This window comes from Coenobita brevimanus, chromosome 98 (genome assembly GCF_032717465.1).
Source record: "Coenobita brevimanus isolate Jiangsu-jjx chromosome 98, ASM3271746v2, whole genome shotgun sequence".
NCBI classification, from domain to species: Eukaryota; Metazoa; Arthropoda; class Malacostraca; order Decapoda; family Coenobitidae; genus Coenobita; species Coenobita brevimanus.
In genome coordinates this window covers 5,569,188-5,587,414 of record NC_137051.1, presented here as the reverse complement: position 1 = coordinate 5,587,414, position 18,227 = coordinate 5,569,188, and the positions used below count along the sequence as shown (strand labels likewise).

Here is an 18,227-nt window from a genome sequence, read left to right as displayed (position 1 = left end):
TGATGTGATATCGATGATAGCGGTGATTTTGCGATAAGTTTTAGAGGTGAGTGACAGTGGTGGTAGCAACGATTATTGTTTCGTAGAGTGACAGGTGATTCTTATCTGTTATTCTTACCAGTGCCGCCCCATTGGTAAGCAGGAAGGTGGGCTTAGGATTACTGGAATGGTATGCTCACGTTGGCTCAGTAGGTGTACCTCCAAGGACTTGGCCAATGGATCTACACTGTAGATCCAAGACACAGATACTGTAGATTCTACAGTATATATGCCTTGAAGTAGTTCACTGACTTTTTGCCAAAACCGTCTCCACTGGCAGCTTGTAGCGGTGATAGTTATGGTGGCAGGGCGGTAGCAGTGGTAGTGGAGGCGGAATGGGTAGTGGAGATGACACTGGTTGTGGGTGTGATAGTATGGGATGGCAGTGGTAGTGGTGCGGTGATGTTATGATAGGGTGGACAGTGATGACAAGGTGGGTAGTGGCTACAGGGTAGGTAGTGGTGATTGTAATAATGAGGGAGTTGATAGCGATGATTGGGTGGTTAGTAGAGATGGGGCTGGTAATAGTCATGAGGTGGTAGTGATGGTATGGATAGTGATAAAAAGTTAGGTTGTGGTGATGGGGAAGGAAATGGTGACAAGGCGAGTAGTGATGGGGTGGGAAGTGGTGACAGGGTGGGCAGTGGTGATGGAGTGGATAGGTGATGGTGATAGGGTTGGTATTGATGATGAGATTGACAGTGGTAACGGCACAGGTAGTGATGATTAGGTGGGCAGTGATGAGGTGTGCAGTGGTTATAGGGTAGGTGGGTAGTGATGGGGTAGGTAGTATGGTATGGTTAGTGGTGACAGGATGAATAGTGGTGATGAGGTAGGAAGTACAGGAGTGAATAGTGGTGATGGTTTGGTAGTGGTGACGGGATGGGTGGGTATTGGTGATGGGGTGGACGGGTAGTGGTGATGGGGTAGGTAGTGGTGATGGGATGGGTAGTGGTGATGGGGTAGTGGGTAGTGGTGATGAGTTTGCTACTACTGATAGGTTAAGTGGAAAGTGGTGATGGAGTGGATGGGTTAAGGTGATGGGGTTGGTAGTTGTGATGAGGTGGGTTGTGATGATGGCGTTGGTAGGTGTGATGGCGTGGGTAGTTGTGATGGGTTTGGTAGCTGTGATGGGGCTGGTTGTGGTGATAGGGTTGACAGTAGTGATAAGGTAAGTGGGTAGTGGTAATGGTTTGGTAGTGATGATGGGGTGGGAAGGGAGTGGTTATAGCGTGAGTGGTAATGGAGATGGGATGAGTAGTGGTGATGGGGTGGGCAGTGATGGGGTGGGTAGTGGTGATGGGATGGGAGGGTACTGGTGACGGGATGGGAGGGAATTGGTGATAATTTGTGATGATGTGGGTAGTGGTGATGAGTTGTGGGGTGGTGATGGGTTTGGTAGTGATGATGAGTTGTGTGGTAGAGATGGCAGTGGTGATGGAGTGGACTAGGGCAATGATACTGGCGATGGGGAGGGCAGTAGTGAATATAATACTAATGGCCAACAGGAGTATTATTACAGACTGACTGACCCTAATTTAGGCATATACACATCAGCCTTGTGCGTTAAACTGTTAATTAATGAACGATGTGTGTGCATGAGGCGGGCGAAAGTGTGTGTGTGTGTGTGTGTGTGTGTGTGTGTGTGTGTGTGTGTGTGTGTGTGTGTGTGTGTGTGTGTGTGTGTGTGTGTGTGTGTGTGTGTGTGTGTGTGTGTGTGTGTATTATACAGATAGATATTGATATCCCGCTAGACGTGGCCGGAAAAAAATCGTTAGATCGAGCCCAAACGTTTTATACAACTATGAAACAGGAACAAACTATAACCGGAACTTACTTAAGCAGATTTTTCTATCAACGGTCCGTGACTGGTTTTACTCAGTGACCTTTGTTTTTGGTTAGGCCTATATCAGATTTTTTTTTTTCACTACATATTGAACTTCGAACAAAAGCAGTAACCTTTAAAATGCCGTTTTTTCTTATTCTTTTTTTTCTTGGGCGGGCTAGATACACTGAAAGCCGTGATGAGAAATAGGGAGGTGAGTATGGAAGTTAAGAAGTCACTGCATGATGGTATTGTGATCCCTACCCTGACGTATGGAAGCGAGGCGTGGACCTTGCAAGAGGGGAACAAGTCAAGAGTGAGAGCAGTGGAAATGAGTTACTTGAGAGGAGCATGTGGAGTGACGTGGAGGGACAGGTTGACGAATGAAGAAGTGAAGGAACGTTGTGGGGTAGATGTGGATGTGGTTGAAAAGATTAGGAGAAATACACTGAGGTGGTTTGGACATGTGGAGAGAATGGAGAATGAAAGACTGACTAAGAGGGTGTATGTAGGTGAGGTGGAGGGAGGGAGAGGGAGGGGTAGACCGAGGATGAGGTGGAGGGATGGAGTTGAGAGGTATATGAGGGAGGAGGGGGTGAGTTGGGGGGAGGGTAGTCAATTGGTGGGTGACAGAGTGACCTGGAGGCGTTTTGTCTGCGGCCACCCTTTGCGGGATTAGGGCGTCGGGCTATAGATAGATAGATAGATAGCTAGATACAAAGGAGGCCCCCAAAGTCACTCGCATCAATTGTACCCAGAGCCCGACCCTGCCTCAGCTGTGTGTGGGGGGGGAGGGGGAGGTGTGGGTGTGTGGGTGTGACGCTGAGTTCACGGGATGATAATACTTCCTGTCTTTATCCAACGGAAGTGCAGGTCGAGTATGTAACAGTCACCACAACTGTTGCCATTACCACACTACCGTCACTATTACAACTAATATTACCATCCTACCACCTCAGCCACTGCCGCTAACAAAACTACCACCTCAACTACTGCCGCTAACAAAACTACCACCTCAACTACTGCCGCTAACAAAACTACCAACTCAACTACTACAGCTCATAAAACTGCCACTCAACTACTTCAAACACCACTTCTACCACACTGGGACTCATTTAGAGGGAAAGGATGCAGATGATCGAATTCCAGTCAACTACAATATAACCTACCACCATACTATAAAAAAAAATAAAAAAAATTATTACTGTTTTCTGACTTCATCGATTTTTTTTCTTATACCAAAAGTTATGAAGGAACATGCATAAAAGTCAGTGTAAGAAGCTTTTACTAAGTTCAAAATCTACTTATACTACAGCCCTCATATCAAGTGCAATTATAATCCCAGGATAAGTGACTGATCCACAGTTAAGTACATGAAATGGGTAAGAGGAAAAACACAGGACTAAGCTTAAGTTCTTTACCGGTATTATTTAGCGTTTCGGACTACACATGGTCCACCCTCCAAGAATTTACACAACAAAAGCATTTATGTACGCCGGGTAGACCTAACCTTTCCCGATGCCACATACATTAGTGTCATAATCAAAGTTATAACTGTCATAACTGATTGGGTAGGATTCAGCAACCATGAAAGACAAAAAGCACGGTAGTAGTAGAACATCAGAATGTCCAGTCAGAATGGGCCACATCTTCATTCGTCATTAAAGCTTTTGAATTCTCAGTTTAAGTACAAGCACAAATCATCATTATTTCGAGACGAAGTTAAGTGGTGTGTTAATGCAATTTTTGCATTTCTGTTATGTTTCGGAACTCTCTTACGTTTTTTTTTGTTTGTTTTTTTTTTCGTTAAACAACATCCCTGGACAACAAAAAACAAGGACGGTTAAAACTCCAGAGAGAACAGGGGTAAAAGTACTGGGTAAACAAAGTCAAAAACTGTCACTCCGGATAAGCCTTGAATACCCCCGTAGTAATCTATCTGCGAACCTCTGTTTGTGTTTTTCCTCTGTATATCCCGTGGCCATCTTTCTGGGATATTACATGAAATTATAAAACAACCGGGGAAAAGCTGGCAGAAAATCGCTTATGTAACACCGCCTTTGACACTGACATACTTTGTTAGCTTTGCCTCGATCTTCGTCTGTGTGTGTGTGTGTGTGTGTGTGTGTGTGTGTGTGTGTGTGTGTGTGTGTGTGTGTGTTTTATCTTTTTGTTTACCTGTTAGCTTTAAATTCATGTGTGTGTGTGTGTTTTATCTTTTTGTTTACCTGTTAGCTTTAAATTCATCTGTTATTTCTCTCTCTCTCTCTCTCTCTCTCTCTCTGTACCTTATTTTTGTTTGTGTTATCTATATATTTATCTGTTATCTTTGTATGTGTGTGTGTGTGTGTGTGTGTGTGTTTTCTATCACTATAACATGCCTCCTATATTAGCGTCAAAAACTGGGAGCTTGTCCACATCTTCGTCCCATAAGCTTTAATACGACCAGCCGTCTGTTCTGTGGGGAAAGAAAAAAGAAAACTCCTGCAACTGCGTTCCCAGGGTCATCCCCTCAAGAACAGGGTATAGTATCTTATCTCGACAAAAATATGCTGCCGCTCTCAGTACACCCAGATATAACCATGATATACTCGTGACAAGGCGACACCTATCCCATATTTATCCATTTTCATGTGTATATGCAAAATGGTTCTCCTAGTAGTAGGGGATATGTGGGTCATGCATATGCAATTAGGCCAGACAATGATGAAAGTATGTGACAAGACCTACAAGATACTTTAACCCGTTAAGATGAGACTAAATATAAAGGTATGGAGATAGTATACACACACACACACACACACACACACACACACACACACACACACACACACACAAGGGGGAGGGGAGAGGTTCCTGTGGGTTAGCTACATGACGCAAAACACGTAATCTGAACATTTTAATACGTTTCCCTTATTATATCATTTAAAATTAGCTTACTCACCAGGTACTTTGTATTTCATGATAAGTATAATTTACTACAACAAACACTGAAGCTGCTTCTTCCAGTACACAACATGATGTGGTGTTTGTGTGTGCATGGACAAAGTAGTTATAAATAACAAATATGCAATACATAATCCCAAAGTGAGCATACTGTATAGCAGCCAGTGTGTCAGAAATCACAATAGTGTTGTGTAGGCAGTCAGTGCTATGGCATGACAATATTGTTGTTTCTGATATTGGACTGCCCAACATCACACCTGTCATTCACCCACGCTTTTACCATCACACTGCGTATCCCAGTTAAAAAAAAAAAAAAAAAAAAAAAAAATGTGTGTTCACTCCCAGACGGGGATGGGACAGTTTGATAACTTGCAAAGCGCAAAAAAGGAAAAAAATATACTGATGTTTCAGAAAAGCCATTTGCATGTCATAAACATACACCGCTAATGCCGTTACACCAATCCTGACAGAGAAAACAATGGGATGCATTCAGAATTAACGGTTAGTACACGCATATACACCGAAATGGTGACATGCGATAGTGTTGCACGTATGTAGGAGGATCAAGCACTTCGCGGACCGCTCCGCAATTGCCCAAATGAGAGTCGTTTTTGGACGGTGTTTAGCATTTCGCGCAACAAACCATTTATGCTTCGATGCGGAAAACTCCACGGTAAATCCCCAACGCAATCCACGTAGCTAACATAAAACCAGCGTCAAAACACACCTTTAGAAAACTTCAATCGAAATGGAATTGAAACGGGCCCATCTGTGACCCACTTGCAACCATCTTGCCAAGTCTCATCAAAATCTTTTTCCAATTTCGACTGCGCAACACACACACACACACACACACACACACACACACACACGATATAATCATACGTGCTAGATACTGGGCTCCTAAGGAACGAACCGTTGAGTCGATACCCAGAGTTGGACACATGAAATAAGAAAATGACATAGTAATCACTACCTCCTGCTAACACTGGGTTACTAATTGGCATTTGGCAGCCACCATCATACTCCACCTACCACAGCTACCACCACCATTCTCCACCTACCACAGCTACCACCATCATACCCCACCTACCACAGCTACCACCACAATTCTCCACCTACCACAGCTACCACCATCATACTCCACCTAACACAGCTACCACCATCATTCTCCACCTACCACAGCTACCATCATCATACTCCACCTACCACAGTTACCACCATCATACTCCACCTACCACAGTTACCACCATCATACTCCACCTACCACAGCTACCACCATCATAAGCCACCTACCACAGCTATCACCAACATACTTCACCTACCACAGCTATCACCACATACTTCACCTACCCCAGCTTCCACCATCATACTCCACCTACCACAGCTACCACCATCATACTCCACCTACCACGGCTACCACCACCATACTCCACCTACCACGGCTACCACCACCATACTCCACCTACCACACCTACCACCATCATATTCCACCTACCACAGCTACCACCATCATATTCCACCTACCATAGTTACCAGCATCAAACTCCACCTACCACAGCTACCACCATCATACTCCACCTACCACAAATTCCACTATCACACTCCACCTAACACATCTCCCACCATTATACTATACATACCACAGTCCTACCACAGTCCTCAATTCCTACCAGCATCACACTACATCACCCCACACACACACACACACACACACACACACACACACACACACACACATCTAACATAAAAAGTTACAATTACGCCAAAAACCACTATCTCCCACCACAACCACTAACACATACTACCATTTACCTGTCACAACTACCACAAACATCACACCCTCCACCTACAGTACTGCGGTTACCATCAAAACCACTAGCTTGTCTCTCAATTACTCTCAAATTATCATTACCAACCTACCACAACTATTACCTAAACCACAGTCTCCACCTACCATAGCTACCATCACGTCCCCAAGCTCCAACCATAGTTACCATCATCTACCACAATCCACCTACCACAACTACTACAACTACCAGTACGGCAGTGGGATGTAAATGGGGGCGGAATGCGTTGTGCAAGTCAGCAGGTGTATAAACAATCCATCTCACGTTATGTATGTCTCTTTCTTCTCCCACCACAGCTACAACAATTACCACAGCTACCGCAAATAAACACAGCCCACTACTTGAGCAAGTAAAATTACCAAGCATGACTATCATAACATTCATTACCATACAATTACCACTATAACAACAACAGCAATTGCTACTACTACTTTTGCTACTACTACTACTACTATTATTACTACTACTACTAATGCTGTTGCAGCTGCTGCCACCACTTACAAACACCAACACTACTACTACCACCACCATCTACTACCACCAACACGGCTACTACCACCACCCATCACCTTCGACATTACTACCACCACCTACATTAATCATCACTACATCTACCACGTACCACAAACACCACTACAACTATAACTTACCATAAACACCATACACCACCACTAATACTACTACCACCTGCAATAACTTCCACTCCTGCTGCTACTTTCCACAAACACCACTACTGCTACCACCTACAACAACCTCCACTACAACTACCACCTTCCACATCCTCCACTACCACAACCACCTACCAGAGCCACCACTACTACAATCACTTACCACAATCACCACTAGTACAACCACCTACCACAACCACCACTACTGCTTCCACCTACAGCAACCTCCAGCAGACCTATTACCTACCACAACCGCAACTACTACAGCCTCCCACCACAGTCACCAATAACAGTACCACCTACCACAACCACAACTACTACAGCCACCCACTACAGTCACCAAAAAGTACCACCTACCACAACCACAACTACTACAACCACCTACCACAATCACCAATAACAGTACCACCTACCACAACCAAAGCTACCACAACCACTTACCACCAACAAACACAACCAATATTATTACTCTCTACCACAACCAACACTACCACCACTTAACAAATTTACCACCACTAGCATCATCTACCACAACTATTAACAGCTACCACAACTACCACGAACTACCACGATTAACAAAGACCCTCCTTTTTCTCCCCACAACTACCAGTAATAACCAGTACTACCCTACTCCCTCCGCTGCGCCATCACCCGTGCATATTTTCACTATCCCAACTACGCTCCATTTAGTGAGAGAGAGAGAGAGAGAGAGAGAGAGAGAGAGAGAGAGAGAGAGAGAGAGAGACTGCTAAAGTATGACTGAGTTAATATGCTTATACAGACTGACAGGGTGAATAAATGTTTGCCTCTGTGTGTGTGTGTGTGTGTGTGTGTGTGTGTGTGTGTGTGTGTGTGTGTGTGTGTGTGTGTGTGTGTGTGCTGAGAGAGAGAGAGAGAGAGAGAGAGAGAGAGAGAGAGAGAGAGAGAGAGAGAGCGTATCGGGGGGGGGGGTAAGAGGGAAGAGGCTCTGCGTAGGGGGTCAAATAGCTTACTGAACTACCCTCTCTCCCCTTAACTACCTTCATTAACCACCAACCATCTACCACAACTACCACCATCTACCACAATAACCACTAACTACCACAGCTACTACCATACCACTACTCCCACCACACAAACACTTACACAATCTACAAACCACCGACCACAGTTGCTACTACACATCAATATTTACCACAATACCACACACAACTACCATCACACAACCACCACCTACCACAGCTACTACCAAGCAAACCACCAACTATGACAACTCATCACACACCCATCCCCGATCACCACACAACCACCAGCTACCACAACCACCCCCACGTAACCACCAGCTACCACAACTCCCAGCACACAAGCATCACCTATCACCATACAACCACCACCTACCACAACTACAATCACACAACCACCACCTACTACAGCTACCACCAAGCATCCACCATCCACCGAAATTCTTATCATACAACCGCTACTTACCACAACTGCCACCACACAACAACAACCTGCCACGACTACAACCGCACACTATTGGTTTCTTCTCCCTTGTCCACACTTGCTAGTTGTCACACCTACCAACATCACTTCCACAACCATCACTGCTACCTACCACATGCAGCAACAACTGTAACTATCACAACTATTGTCAACATCCATTACTGTTTGTGCCACACTCATCACCATCATCACTTCCATAACCACAACTACCATCTTCATCACCAGCTTTACTACAACCACAACTATCATCCACAGTCTCACTCACCACAGTCACTACCATAACCACCAACACCACCACCACCACTACCACATCATCAACCACAATGCTGCCACCACAACCATCACCAGTATCACTATCACAGTCTCATCACTACCACTCACAACCACTACTATCACTGCCACAGCCTTACGAATTATAATCGCCACCACAAACAAAACCCCACATACAACCAACACAACCACAATCATCACTACCACCATCGCCACAGTCACCACCGTAAATGTATATGCACACTTATCATCACAAATCAACATTATTATTTCTATAACCACGCCTACTGAAATCGCTCCAACTACCATTACCACCACTACCAAAACCCCCACCACTAAACACATACCATTCCCACAGGTTACTCATCGTCATCACTGCAACTAAATCCACCACTACTACCACAACCACCAGCAAACTTACCGCCATTCTCGCACACCCTACCATCACTATCTCAGTTCCTACCATCTACCTACCACTTCATCATGTATATGACATTAACCTTTCACTGTTAGAACGTCTTATGTTTTACTCTTGCTCCAGTCAGGTTTACTTTGCTTAACTGACTTCCAAACTGGAGAGGTTAGATATAATCTTTGGTTTCTAATTCACTACGTGAGATTTTCCCTAAGCTAAAAAAAATAATCGTGTACTGTAGAAGTAGCAAGAGCATACCAATAGAAGCCATAACCGGAGTCAAGGGGTTAAGCTGATACCACTGCCATTAACATCAGTATTACAGTCATCTGCCAACATCATAACCATAACCACTCACCAACTCGATTGTCCTATCCACAACTAGCCTGCCAAAAAGCACACTACCAGTACCATTGCTAAAACAATCACTGCCACATCTACCAATATCGCTATCACAACCATCTACCACCATCGTGACCATAACCACTCACCAACACGATTGTCATGTCCACAACTTCTCTACCAACAAGCTCACCCATTAACACCACTGCTAAAACCATCACCACCACATCTACCAACACTGCCACCTTAAATATTACCGGGTACAGTATCTAATCCCACCTACAGCTAGCTCCATAATTACCATTATCAAGAAAAACTAAAAACCATTCACATGGCAACCACCTTCACTACCATAACAACCACTCACTTCCTTCCACTGACACATATAGGCCACCATCGTCACTACCATAACAGCCGCACACTTCCTTCCGTTCACACATCTAGGCTACAAACGTCACTACCATAACAACCACACACTCTCTTCTATTCACACATGTAGGGTGCGACTGTCACTACCATAACAACCACACACTTTCATTCATTTGCATATTTAAGCTACCGCCTCATCTACCACACCGCCTGGCACTTACATAACTACTATCATCTCCGCTACAGCCACCACACATTACCTACCACTTAACAACTACCACACGCTATCCACCACTTACACAACTACCACACGCTACCCACCACTTACACAACTACCATCATCACTAATACAACTACCACACACTACCTCCCACTATCACAATTACCACCATCACTACTATAAACTACCTACCAATCCCATAACTATTACCATCACTAAGACAGCCCACATACATGTAGTACCACAACCATCACGCACAGTTAATCACATAGCTACACACCTACCAGCATCACCACCATCGTACAGTACTTAACACTAGCACGACTACCATTATCAGAGTCAAAACCTATCTAACAATGCTACCACAACTAGCACACATTATCTATCGCTGTCATGACTGCAATGGTCACTACCACAACCACCATCACTACCACAATCACTACACAACACCCACGACCTACACAACCACCACCACCACTAGTACATTATTCACCTTATACAACATCACAGTTCCAGTTACGAGCATGATTACCACAACTTCAACCACCACAACCACCCATACTGCTATCAGCATGGGCCTCCAAAGTGTGTGTGGCAGTGGTGGTTGGTGGGGGTGGAGGGAATGAAGAGGGATGTACTACGCTGTTGGAAGTCATATACCGTACTGCTGACAAGTTTCTCTCTTCGTTCTGACTTCTCAGACCTATATTACTGATTGTTTGTCCTGCATTTCGTTACCTTCACAGTGTGCCTTCTCTTGGTCTCCATAACTATGGTTCTTTAACCTTTACCTGGCCATATTTTCGTTCTTTTGTGGATTATTTCGCGTAGCACAGTGGCAGACGAGCATACCTTGAATGTTCGTCCTTTCCGTAGCACTTCTACGTAACTGGTATCATATTATAGTCTTAATTTACTTATACAACTCAACATCCAAGAAGGAAAGATGGCATCTTTAGGCCAAGCTAAAGTAAAACGGGTAATGTATTTCTGACCACTCCTTTCAATCCTATGACGCAATTTATGATTTAGTAGCAGGGGTACCCGGCGATGCAGGGGCCAAAAAGGCGAACACTGTAATCCAATTTTGTTCTAGTTCAATTTTTCTTTCTACTCCAGAAAGACCTCTTATGCTTCTGAAGAGGGATTATAAGAGGTTCAGGAACTTTCTATTTCAGCTTTCGCAGACTAACGCACAGTATCTGTGTGCACTTGTTAAATGTTTACTATTACAGGTGACCTCAAATGATCTCCGACTGGTGACCTCAAGTGACCTCGGAGGTCAGCCTCACATAGCCTATGTCCGAACTGGAGGTCATGTGAGGCCCATGCCAAAAACTGGGCTGCTGGATTCAGTTGTTCGAGCGTGTACGAGTATTACAGGTGACCTCAAATGACCTCGGAGGTCACCCTCATTGCCTTTGACCGAAGTGGAGGTCATATGAGTCTCCACGCCAAAAATTGGGCTGCAGGGGTACCCGGCGTTGCACAGGCCAAAAAGACGAACACTCTCCCGGTGACCTCAAATGACCCAGATCTGAATTTTGACCTCCCTGAAACCATCCTTGGCTCACCCTGATTCAGAATATATATGGGTCTGGGGTCTCTGGCCCTTGGTTTGGACGTGATTGAAGGACAAACAAACAACGCGGCTCTTCTATATACTGTATACAGATTAATGCAGCTATGAAACGATGACCCTCAATGAAAGACCTTTCGTACTGGAAGGGTTAAACAAAACCACATCTAATCTCACTAGTTAGAAGAATCCCTATAAAGCTAACTAAAATCGTCTGGAGACAGCAAAAACAAAATGAAGACCATGCCAGTGGAGTACAGGGGTTAACTATACCGTGAAACCTCTTGAGGACGGTCTAGTTAAAGTCCCAATTATACAATTATCATCATCAGCCGGGTAAACCCACTTGCAGAACAAAGAACTCTCCCAGTGCTTCCCCACTCTGACTCTATTTAGTCATGCTATCCCACTCTTGTAAATTTACGCGTCTCATTTGGAATTTCCCATATCCGGCTTTCTCTCTTCCTTTTCCTCTCTCCCCATCTGTGAAGTTTAAGTTCAGATAAGCTTCCTTTCAGTTAAACACACTCATCAGGTAACGAGGATTATAGTAAAACGACATCTTTATACTAAATGGGCTAATGGACACTGTTTCTAACCCATTCCGTATGAATGGTTTCGCTGAGGCTGAATAAAATCAGGTAGTGTCAAAAATAAAATCATCATCATAATGAACGGGTTAACTTAACGATCAATCCGACATTTGCTTTGCAGGGGTCATGTCCTCCCCATGTTTGCTGCTTATATATTTTACTTTGTTCTGCTCGCTCACTCGGAAAGTTCCACGTGGCACCAGTCTGTATCCTCTCTTACCACTGCCAGTGCATGCACTAAGATACTGTCAGCGTCAAGGTTGCAATCCAGCCGCCTGTGTATAATGATCTAACTCTCTCATATCAAGGGCACGTGTCGCTGTGTGCTGTCAGTCCGCATGCTACGATACTTTAAGGAAAACTAGCATCTCAAGTCCTTTCCCCTGTCTTGTCCACCATCCACAAAGTAAACCCACTCACCTACAAAGTCCACCCACCAACTCCTCTCACACACGCACTCACCACCCATCAATCCTGCCCATCCACATATCATATGGTACCCATCCCACTGCATCCACCTACACAAATTGCTCACACAGCGACTCATCCTCTCTCTCTCTCTCTCTCTCTCTCTCTCTCCAAATATCCTATCCAATCACCAACCCATCCACTCCACTCACCCCATCCCGCTCCCCCACTCAACACTGTCCACCCTATCCCACTCACTCCACTCCGCTCAACCACCTACCCATCTACCCACCAACCCCACGTACTCCAAACCATTCCACCCATCCACCCACTCCACAAACTTCCACTCCCTTCACCCGCCTATTCACCGTTCCCGCCCGCTCACCCTCCCTGACCACCCCAAAAAAGACTCTTACCCCACCTATGTACCCACTATTTTCACCCACCCACACCACCCAACGTACCCCACCCACCCACACCACCCAACGTACCCCACCCACCCACGCCACTCAACCTACCCCACCCACCCACCCACTCCTCCCACCCCGCCTATCCACCCACCCAACCAACCGATCTACTCACCGCACTCATTCCTACCAATCCGCCTATCTACCAACCCACCCCACCCATCCGCCCACCAACCCACCTACTATGGAGCTAGCGGGTTGGCAGATTCACAGATAGCAGCACTGACCACTCAGCTACTGGGAAGAAGGAAAAGATGGCGAGAGATGAATTCCCACACTTCATTCCAGCTCCAACTCTGAGCTTAATTTTCAGTGTTAATGAATATAAATCCATGCTCAGTGAGAGGCAAAATGGTCTCTTGAACTCAGGAAACCTTTACTATGCTTTGCGATAATCATACAATCAACGGTTAGACTCCTGGTGTGATCTAGTGGGTTAAAGTGCTGAAACTGAATGTGACCCATTAGGTTTTACATCCGAGGGATAACTGGAGTTTATTGCTCACACAGGGTCACTCAGAGAATTGAAATTGTCGGGATTGGGTGGAAAATTGCCACGAGTCTCTGCACTCCTGATGGGGCATTAATGGCCGGGATGATGGATGGATGGATGAACATTGTGAAGGGAGTAAATGGACATACTGCCTTTGGAGGCAAGGGTGAGATGTCCGCAACAGGAGATAGAAATGTACATACACACACACACACACACACACACACATGCGCTCAATCAATTAATTTCAGTACCCAGTTTCATTTCTTTCCAAAGAAATTATTTAAAGAATTTGGTTAAAATATTTCCCACTGTTTGCAGTAACAAAGACAGTAAAGAATCGTATGAACCTACGCAGAATTCTGATCATATCTGCAGTACACTAAAATGTTTTTGAAACAAGGGCAGTTGTCACAGCCGAAGAACAAAGCACGACTTAGTCTTTACAATTTCTAAGATTAAACGGCGTACTTTCTTTGTGTGTGTGTGTGTGTGTGTGTGTGTGTGTGTGTGTGTGTGTGTGTGTGTGTGTGTGTGTGTGCGCGCGCGCGCACTAAAATTAATGAGTTTATCAAGTAATGTTCTTGTAAAGAGAATCTGCAACGGCAAAACTGAAAGGACGGATAACACTCAGGCTTCTATGACTCACTCGGCTAAATTCAGCTGTATGGCACTGGCTGGAATTGAATACTTGCGTCGTGACAGGTTATAGGTAGCAATACCGATAAAATAATAAACACGACTTGCACAATAAAATCAAATGGCCCTGCATATTAAACTATCAATAATGCCGAGGTGAAAAGAACTCACCCCTTTAACACCATAAAAATATCTATTAATGCTTCAAGACCACGATTTCTTTCTTTCTTGATAAGCAGAGACAACTATTATAAGATGATGTTATCTGTATTATTTTATTCGATGTGATAACGTCTACTGCATACGTTTTCTCGCCGCCAAACGATTTCATTCAGTCAGAAGTGGGATATGTCGTAGTGCAAGGGTTAAAAATATTCACATGTTACGTTTGCATTATCTCTTCGTATCTTTTATGTTATCTCTATATCTTTTATATTATCTTTTTATATCTTATTTAGTTACAGATCACGGTAGCAACCTTGGAGAGAGAGAGAGAGAGAGAGAGAGAGAGAGAGAGAGAGAGAGAGAGAGAGAGAGAGAGAGAGACGTGGGGGGGAGGAGGACAGATGCATCCCTCACTGAATGTATGCCAATCATCTATTTCCTCCTACTCAGCCAAGATCAAATAGTCTATGTAGCCACACTTACAAAGGTCATTACTGACTGTTTTATCATGAATTACCTGGAAGTGGTCGGAAATAATTAAAGCTTCGATTACCTGTCACTACCAACACAGTCACAGTCACCATTACTGAACAAGTTTCTGTGTGTGTGTGTGTGTGTGTGTGTGTGTGTGTGTGTGTGTGTGTGTGTGTGTGTGTGTGTGTGTGTGTGTGTAAATAAACTAAACCCTTTAAATCCCTTGGCCTTTTTTTTGTTGTTGTTGGTTTACTGTTGCCTCTTCATCACGATTTTAGCCTCCTTAGGAACAGCCTCTCGTACAGAATGGGTTAATGAAGACTACACTATTTTGACCTTTGCAGTTCGAAAGATCTCCCAAAAACTGATGAAAAAATCGATTGGTGGTGGCAACATAAAATGACGTCATCGTACTGAAGTGGCTGCCAGTTTAATATACATGACATTTTGCTATTATTATTATTATTATTATTATTATTATTATCATTTCCTTCTTGTCTAGGCAATTCATTTCAGGTGTCATTAGCGTTCTTTTCAGATCCTTTTGCTCTGTGAGGTCTCTTCTAAGCTGATTAACTCTTTCATGGTCGGGAAAACTCTCGTGCTTTATTCGTGCTAACATTTTTTTAATTCAGCTGAGGGTGAGTCATAGGAGCCTAAGAGTTAATACTTTAAATGTTTATCCCTTTATGATCATGACAAGCCTAGTACCCTGTTTAAGGTAAAGAAAGGAAATTATATTCAGTTGATTTTGAGCCATAATTTCCTGAGTATTAACACAGTCCGTGACAATAACATCAAAAGGACGTCATCACACTGAGGATGATCATGAGTAAGTTATAATACTGCAAACTGTCTGTACAGTATGTCAGTGCACTGAAACTGGATGTTTATGCTTTAACGCATGCCATAAAAGATATAAAAAACGTCACCATTTAAACTTTACAGTATGTTTATCATGGCACAGAAAGGTCATAGTGAAAGAGCTTATGATCAACTACCTCTCGCAATTCGATATGATTTTTGCTGGACGAACAAGAGGTACAGGAAAATTCTACTCTCTCCTTGTCCTTCCCGCATTCCCAGTGTTCCTTAAAGGGAGACAACCATTGCGAAGCTGAGATTTTTTTTTTTCCAGTCTCTTCTTCTTCCATCTTTCCCCCTCCATCCCCAATCTCTCCGTCTCTTGTTCCTCCATCTTTCCGTCTTCTGTTCCTTAGTCTCTTTCTCCATCTTTCCGCCTCCTGTTCCTCAGTCTCTTGTTCCTCCACTCTTCCGCCTGTTGTCCCCCAATCGTTCCGTCTCTTGCTCCTTCATATCTCCGTCTCCTGTTCCTCAGTCTCTTGTTCCTTTACTTTTCCGACTCTTTTTCTCCAATCTTTCCATTATTTTTCTTCCATCTTTCCGTCTCTTGTTCCTCCATATCTCCGTCTATTGTTAGTCCATCTTTTCGTTTTTATTCTATGAAGTGTTTGTCCTCACTGATAAATATGTTCATCATTGTAGGATTTCATAATACATACTCTCAATAAAACTTAGCTTACTTACACCAGATGACTTTTTTTTTTTTTTTTTTTTATCTTGCTACCCCCAAGAACTATCTAGTTTGGAAGAACCGATCAGAGGGCATTTGAGGTCACCGGTAATAGTAAACAAGTGCGCACAAATACTGTGTGTTAGTCTGCTAAAACTGAAATAGAAAGTTCCTGGCCCTCTTATAATCTCTCTTCAAAAGTACAAGAGGTACACCGTCTTTCTGGAGTAGAAAGAAAGAGTGAAAAAGAACAAATGGGATTAGAGTGTCTGCCTTTTTGGCCCGGCAAAACCGGGTACCCCTGCTAGTATATATATATATATATATATATATATATATATATATATATATATATATATATATATATATATATATATATATATATATATATATATATATACAAACACACACACACACACAAACAACGAGCCTCGCAGCCCTGTTGGGCCACTCAGCACTTGTCCAAATTACAGCCATCTCTGAGCGGCTCTTCATTTTGAAGCAAGTGCTTTGTGGCACGACAGGGCCACAAAGTACTTGCCAAATTGAGAGCCGTTTCTGAACAGCAGCCACCAATATCACCACCATCACCACAGTTACCACAACCACCACCACTACGAGCATCATCACAGCTACCATTAACATCACCACCAGCACCAAAAAATTAACACCACCACCATCATTGCAGCTACCACCACCACAGCCACTACCACCATCATTGCCACCATCATGATCATAGCTACCAACAACAAAAACAACACATCTACCATCATTTTTTGCTGAATAAACTCGTCTGTGCCCTTTCTGTCTTTTCCACGTGAGCGTATTGTAACACCAATGGGGACAATTATTTGGGTCCAAAACACCATCCATCCATTGCCAGACGCCATGTATCCCAAACGGGGTGGTCAAGGGCTTAGAGTTAATTGTTTTACAGGGAGGGGCACTAATCCTCCACCAACCCCACTTGACACGTAGGGATGCCAACAGCATCTAGTGTTCCCAGGCGGTCACCCATCCAAGTACTAACCAGACCCAACATTGCTTAACTTCGCTGATCGGACGGGAAGCGGTGTACTCAACGTGGCATGGGGAGGAGAGAGGGTTGGTACTGGCTTTTAAACTCTGATTCTGGGAGACCGGGATCAAGTGTCCGGTCCAAAACACCCCTTCAGAAAATTTAAATCAAAACGAAACTGAAACTGCCTCATCTGAGACCCAGTTCCAACCATCCTACCAAGTTTCATCGAAATTCTTTTTTCCGGTTTTGGCTCCAAAACACACACACACACACACACACACACACACACACACACACACACACACACACACACACACTCCCCCCCACACACACACACTCACCCCCCCCACACACACACAGGATTATAAAATATTAGAATCTACAGTATTTCTCCTAAAACAGGCACCGTGTGTTCAAATGAGGAC

At 44.0% G+C, this 18,227-nt stretch overlaps 1 pseudogene; it reads right to left on the bottom strand.

Moving 5' to 3' along the window:
- Nucleotides 1-17,771: 17,771 nt before the first annotated feature.
- On the bottom strand, nt 17,772-17,873 carry LOC145414293 (5S ribosomal RNA; annotated as a pseudogene).
- Nucleotides 17,874-18,227: the final 354 nt, after the last annotated feature.